The sequence below is a fragment of the Corythoichthys intestinalis genome, chromosome 13 (genome assembly GCF_030265065.1).
Source record: "Corythoichthys intestinalis isolate RoL2023-P3 chromosome 13, ASM3026506v1, whole genome shotgun sequence".
In the NCBI taxonomy this organism is placed as follows: Eukaryota; Metazoa; Chordata; class Actinopteri; order Syngnathiformes; family Syngnathidae; genus Corythoichthys; species Corythoichthys intestinalis.
This window is the reverse complement of record NC_080407.1, coordinates 20,076,640-20,083,578: the sequence shown is the minus strand read 5'-3', so window position 1 is coordinate 20,083,578 and position 6,939 is coordinate 20,076,640. Positions and strand designations below refer to the sequence as shown.

The window sequence follows — 6,939 nt, the reverse complement described above, 5'->3', positions numbered from 1 at the left end:
CTACCTGACATGAAATGGATACAAGACCCATCGAGATTACAAGATTGGTAAAATATAGGCTGTTATTATTTTCATGATTTGAAGATGCAGGCATATGCACATAATTTTATGTTTTTGTCTATCTGATGACATTGTTAAAAAAATAATAATCAGACTTCATATTCATTTTGGCAGATCCGGCAGCTCTCCTGCATATTAAATAATGATATAAAAACGTTGGGGGGAAAGAAGGAGATGAGTCGTTAATGGCTTTCTCCACTTTATTGTGGCAACAATAAGAAAACAAAATAATAGCGGACTGCCGCCACATTCGACCGCGAAGTTTTGCTTCTCGCTGATCTCCAGCGTCTCTTAAACGGATCGTGCATAGTGTCTTATGAGCTTTTTGTTTACAAACGTATCGAACACACGACTTGCTGACAACTTTGTGTCTTCATTAACACATGGAGCTAACAGTACGAACACAGCTCGGGGCTCTCGGCAGGAAGTGGCGTCTAATGGCGTGAGGAAATGTAGTTTTTTCACATAAGCGAACAGATTATGTATCATGCAGATACGATTTGCTCATATTATTACAATCGTCACATGATCTGTTTGAAAAATAATTTTGACCAGTTATAATTTTTATTTTGTTCATTTAATTCATTTTTGCTGTTTGGTTTATTGCTTTACAACTTTTAGAGACAATATTTTATCGAAAAATTCTTAATTTTAAAATCATATACAGGAAAGTCAATGACACTTTTTTGTCACCAAGGGCGGCCTGGCCGCCCCCGCAAAATCCGCTCATGACTCAAACATCAGTTTTTGAGTATTACCACAAAAAAAGATTATTGGCCAGCACCTGTCAAATTTATGCAAATGACCTTTGATGGATGACGTAAGCAACGCCCCTTTTGCGCACCTGCCAAAATATGGTATGGTTAGGTGTTCCTTTTGACACCTGTTAAAGAACTATGGTTATTGGGTGTCTCTGAAGTCTGGTTCGCGTGTAGGTGTGAGAGGAAACCTGTGGAGCTGAGGCGCCAGGGTGTCTGGTAGTCTTTTGTTATTTGGGGTCTCCCAACGTGGCGAGGGGTTTAGGAGGATGTGGTGTGGGCTGTGTGTTCGTGGTGAGACACTGCGTCTGCGGTCAGTAGGGGTCCGCCATGCAGGTGTTGCGGGGCGTCTTTGCTGAGAAGAATAGTTGAGACATGTCCAGACAGCCCCCCTATGTAGGCCCACGTGATCTGCGTGGGGTGGGACCAGCGAATAGGTTAGTTTAGCCTTGCAATGCTAAACAGTTATTTTCGTTAGCCTACCTTAACAGTGCGCTGCGACAGACCTTTCCTCCCCGGCTGTGGACCAATTTCCCAGGCTTTGACGGTTTTGTTGGGCTATACGTTTTAAAAGTCTTACATGAGTGCCTTTTCTAGATTTTTCTAACTCAACAGTGTTTTTGATCTTTTCCCAAACAGCGTCACCACATCTACTCTAAAGCACAACGTCTGTCAAGTTTGCTTGAACATTTCAACGCTGCTGATACTGTTTTTTTTTTTTGGTACAACATCACCTAGGTTTGATTTATTTTCACAAGAGCATTTGATAGTTAGCATGCTTTATGTATACTTTTTTTTTTGGGGTACAACTTCACCCTACTTTATTTATTTATCTTACAAGAGTTTTTGATAGTTAGCATGCTCTATTTAATGAAAAGCATCCAAATAAGAGTTAAATAGCGACCTACCAACAATGTTGCAGTTTTTGGAGAGTCTTCAGAAGATGCATCTTCCTTGCGTTGCCGCGGGAGACTGATTTGACACGTTTCAATACACATTGCGAATCTCCGCCCCCCATTTTTGAGTCGGCCTATGTCGCATTGTGGTGGGCGTGAAAAGCTGATGACATAGACCAGAAACCCTGCCTCTGTAAACATGAACGCCATGCCCCTGAAACGTGATACAATTTCCAAACCTGAATGTTTGACCGTAAAGTAGATTTAATGTTTGAATAACTGCAGACATAGCCACTCTATTAACGTATGTGAGTTTTTTCTGCCACGGTAGATCTGTTTCTAAAAAGTCAATGTGTCTGTAAGGGCTATAAGTTAAGAAATGACGAACACATTCTTAATATCAAGATGACGGAAAAACAACAGGTTGTTGTATTGCGCAGTTTCATTACAAATGTGATAGTTCAAGAGAGTCAAACTTAAGGCGGGACCCTAATCAGTAGCAAAAATAAAAAATTAAATAATGCATTGGATATTTTAAAAACACACAGCAGCTGAGCTGTATTATTAACCGTCTCTGATAATACTGCGTTACATAGAAGCTTACATTCGTGTGTAACAGAATGTAGTATATCTGATTCAGATAAATATGAAATGTTTTAAAATACTGTCTATTGTGTTCTAATTCTTCAATCAGTAAGTATAAACATCTTTGATATGAAAGATATAACGTGTAGAATATGAAAAGTACAACATGAAATAATGAATATAAAAGAATACTCCATCCGAGGTGTTACAAACTGACTGTTAACATTAGTATATCTGGAGGAATTTCGTAGGATTCACTACAGACTTCAAAACGCATTGTCCCCAAACTATGTATAATAAAAAAATGTACGATAATTTATGATAACGTAATAATTTCTTAGTTTGTAAGTTTTTAAAGAGTCTAGTCAGCAGTATAAGTAAGTTCAGATCAAATACCGATCCACAAACACGTGCAACTAGATAAAACATTTGAGGTGTTAATTTTAACAAGGGGACAGGGGGAAGGCAAAGGTAGGGCCAAGCAAGCAAATTAACATAGAATACTGGAAGGCTTCAGAGCCCAAGACAATTATATATTTAAAAATATCTGCAATGATACTATTGTTATTTCAAAGGATTTCATGAACATTACTTAAGTGCAGTACGCATTTGTTTTGTGCATATATTCATCCATTCCACATCCTAAGAAATGATTCCACATCTTATACAGTTGGTATACCTTCTCTTGGAAAACAAAATCGGTTTGTAAGTGCATAATATGTGCTCTTATGCAAGGCAAACGTTTTCACTTGAAAAGTGCAACAAGCAACAAATACGGTACCTCGAAAAGCATACTGTAAGTTTCTGAACAACGATGAGGGAATTTGTCAGACCATCTTTAACCTTCTGTCCTTTCCTATTCCAAAAGCTACCACTACTTTCATACACTTAACTCATACCAGAGTCAATCCAAGTTAATTAAAACATTATGTTTACTAAGTTCTATTACATTCGTGCTTAACAGAATGTAGTATATCTGATTCAAATAAATATGAAATGTTTTAAAATAGTGTATAGAGTGTTCTAATTCTTCAATCAGTAAATAGAAACATCTTTGATATGAAAGATATAACGTGTAGAACATGAAAAGTAAAACATAAAATATTGAATATAAAAGAATACTCCATCTGAGGTGTTACAAACTGACTCTGTTAACATTAGTATATCTGGGGGAATTTCGTAGGATTCACTACAGACTTCAAAACGCATTGTCCCCAAACTATGTATAATTAAGAAATGTACGATAATTTATGATAACGTAATAATTTTGTAGTTTGTAAGTTTTTAAAGAGTTTAGTCAGCAATATGAGTAAGTTCAGATCCAATACCGATCCACAAACACGTGCAACTAGATAAAACATTTGGAGTGTTCATTTCGACAAGGGGACAGGGGGAAGGCAAAGGTAGGGCCAAGCAAGCAAATTAACATAGAATACAGGAAGGCTTCAGAGCCCAAGACAATTATATATTTAAAAATATCTGCAATGATACTATTGTTATTTCAAAGGATTTCATGAACATTACTTAAGTGCAGTACGCATTTGTTTTGTGCATATATTCATCCATTCCACATCCTAAGAAATGATTCCACATCTTATACAGTTGGTATACCTTCTCTTGGAAAACAAAATCGGTTTGTAAGTGCATAATATGCGCTCTTACGCAAGGCAAACGTTTTCACTTGAAAAGTGCAACAAGCAACAAATACGGTACCTCGAAAAGCATACTGTAAGTTTCTGAACAACGATGAGGGAATTTGTCAGACCAACTTCAACCTTCTGTCCTTTCCTATTCTAAAAGCTAGCACTACTTCCATACACTTAGCTCATACCAGAGCCAATCCAAGTTAATTAAAACATTATGTTTACTAAGTTCTATTCAAATAAGAGTAAGGTAGTTACATACCAGCTTTGTTAATGAGCATACGTATGCGCAGTTTGATGATGAGTCGTGTTTCTCACTGATAGGATTTACACAAAATAATTTGAAAATACTTTAGCCTTAAAACTATTCATTTAACACACACGGCACCATCACCCCCCACCGTTAGGACCCGCGAAACACCCCCCAACTAGCTACAACATTTGAAGTGTTAATTTAAACAAGGGGACAGGCAAGGGCATTCCGTATGCTAGTAAGGCCTCTGATTTTTACCCATTACATAGCTTGCTGAAGACTTAAAGATTGTCATTGTTTTTCTTCTACCTCAAAACCTCTGTTTATTTTGTTTTGATATAGAACTAACTATATGTATTTTTAATACATCCACATCATTTAGCTTTTTAAATTAGTCTTTTCAGTTAGGAGTTTAAATTTGTCTTTTTAAAAACTTCAGCTGTAGTCTCAGACGCCAGGCTCTAACTGTTTTCGTAACGCAATTTATGAATTACTTTTTTCTGCATAACCACAATAAGTAGGTAAACTTTACAGTTACTTGAATGATAAATACTTAAAGACATCCTGAAGTACCTTCATCAACATGGATTTTTTTTTTTCTTTTAAGACATCCATTAGCTAGGTTATTGAAGACACAGAAGATATACTTTTTTCCTACAAAAGCTTTTGTTTTTTAATTGGAGTAATTGCAGATGTTTTTAATATGTCATAAAAAACATGAATTACGACAATAAAACACAACCAAGTCACTTTCGCACTATGTAAAAGAATTTCAGTCCCAGTGCTTGTATTTACTTTTTTGAATGGTGTTCATTTAAAGAGAATGACCTGAAAATATGTATATTATACAGTATCAGCTTTTCTGTGATAATGTCTAAGTCAAATTATAGCCCAAATATTGCATGCCTGACTTTAGAACATATGTGGACAAAGAAAGCATGTTTCACAATCCCATGGCCATGGAGATTTTAAACATAGGCAGTGCTCATTTTAAATGTCTTTTTTTTTTTTTTTTCCCCCCCCCTACCACTTTTTTTTTTCTTTGCTTGCGTTTGATTGCATCTAATCCATCTTTGCCCTACAACGTACAGACCACCTACATTGGCCGACATTTCTCTACTGTCCCATGTTTTGTCAGAATATGTTGCTTTGTTATATTACGTTGTGGACTTTTTGCGAGTAAGACTGCAATGCCGAGGAAATAAAAATACTATAACGCTGTTGCAACACTTATTCCGTCTTCGGTAGGTTTTAAAACAAAAATACTCAAGGCGGAGACGGTGGAACCGACTCGGGCGTAGGCGTCGCAGCGCCACCATCAGGCATTAGCCTACATCAAGAGGTTTCTTCGCGACAACAACAGTTTTGGCGACTTGTTCGACAAAGACGTTGAGATGGCGCGCTTGCAAAAGCTGCTTAAAAGTACCGTTTATCCCATTCATTTAGCTATCTACATGTTTACATTGTGAAAATCCATTCATTTAGCTACCTACACGTTTACATTGTGAAAATGTTCATGTTTTCCTGATGTCTTTGATTCGCATTCCCACCAGGTGATACGTTCCCATGGACAATTAACCTGGCTCAGTTTAGCGCGCGCACTTTGCTGGGGCAGCAGCCCAGCTCGAGCCTCCTCAAACCAAACCAAACACATCACACAAGCCGACTAATTATTCAGAAAGAAGACACTCTTTTGTTGTCTGCCGCCATGTTGACCCCCACTGGGTGCTCAGGTACTCAAACCCTTAGGTCAGTCATACATCCCCCAACAACTAGCTAAATATCTAGATTTGCTTATATTTTATAGATACCGTGCATCTTACATGAAGGCTTACACTAGGAGGATTTTTTTTTTTTTAAACAGTTTGCTGAACAATTTACAACACCTTTTTACAACGGTACTGATCGTTATTCGCATTATTTTGTTTTTGCTGGAACAAATGCTGCCTAAAAATTAAAAACTGAGAGAAACAGCGCGGCTTAGTTCCTTTCCTCATGCCTATTCCTGCTACCAGACGATTAAGTCAACCCTGCTACGTCCTGTGAAAAGTTTTAACCGGTAAAGACTCTGACTCGGGTTGGAAGGAATTGCTACAGCTTCACCCACCAGTGCCTAATTTTGTTAGGGTCTATATCGTAAGTCTTTGATGAAACAATCACATTTGCTGTTTTTACCTTTCTGGCACTGATCTGATGGGCTAAACGCTCGCCGCTTTATGTGCGTACTCTTACTTTTGTGCGTGCGTGTGTGTGTTCAGTCAGCTATCAAATTGCAATGATTATAACGTGTACATGTTTTCCACAATGTGTGTGTAATTTTATTCGTGGTCAATAGTCAGAACATTTTTTGTTAACTTATATTCTTCAATTAAAGTGATTGACGTCGACGGCACGGTTACAGAGTGAATAGCATGTCGGTCTTACAGTTTCAAGAACAATGATTCAATCCAGGCCTTTCAGTGTTTTCTCCAGGTGCTCTGTTTTCCTCCCACAATCCAAAAACATGCACGGAAGCCCGATCAAATATTTCAAATTGTCCTTGGGTATGAGTGCATGCGTAAACCGTTGTATGTCTCGTTGTGCTCTGTGAATACTTAGCAACCAAATCAAGGTGTACCCTCCAACAACCCCAAGATCCGCGAGAGGATAAGCGGCATGGAAGACGAATGAATGAAAGGTATAAAGTTTATCTATTGGATTTTGGGGTTTGGCGTAAAAGTTAGTCAACAGTTCAACTTCAATAA

At 37.7% G+C, this 6,939-nt stretch overlaps 1 protein-coding gene across 1 annotated transcript in view; it reads right to left on the bottom strand.

Annotated features, from left to right (window-relative positions):
* LOC130927841 (uncharacterized) overlaps window positions 1–6,939 on the bottom strand; it is a 238,216-nt gene that overhangs the window by 93,503 nt on the left and 137,774 nt on the right. The gene's annotated exons all lie outside the window — the stretch shown is intronic.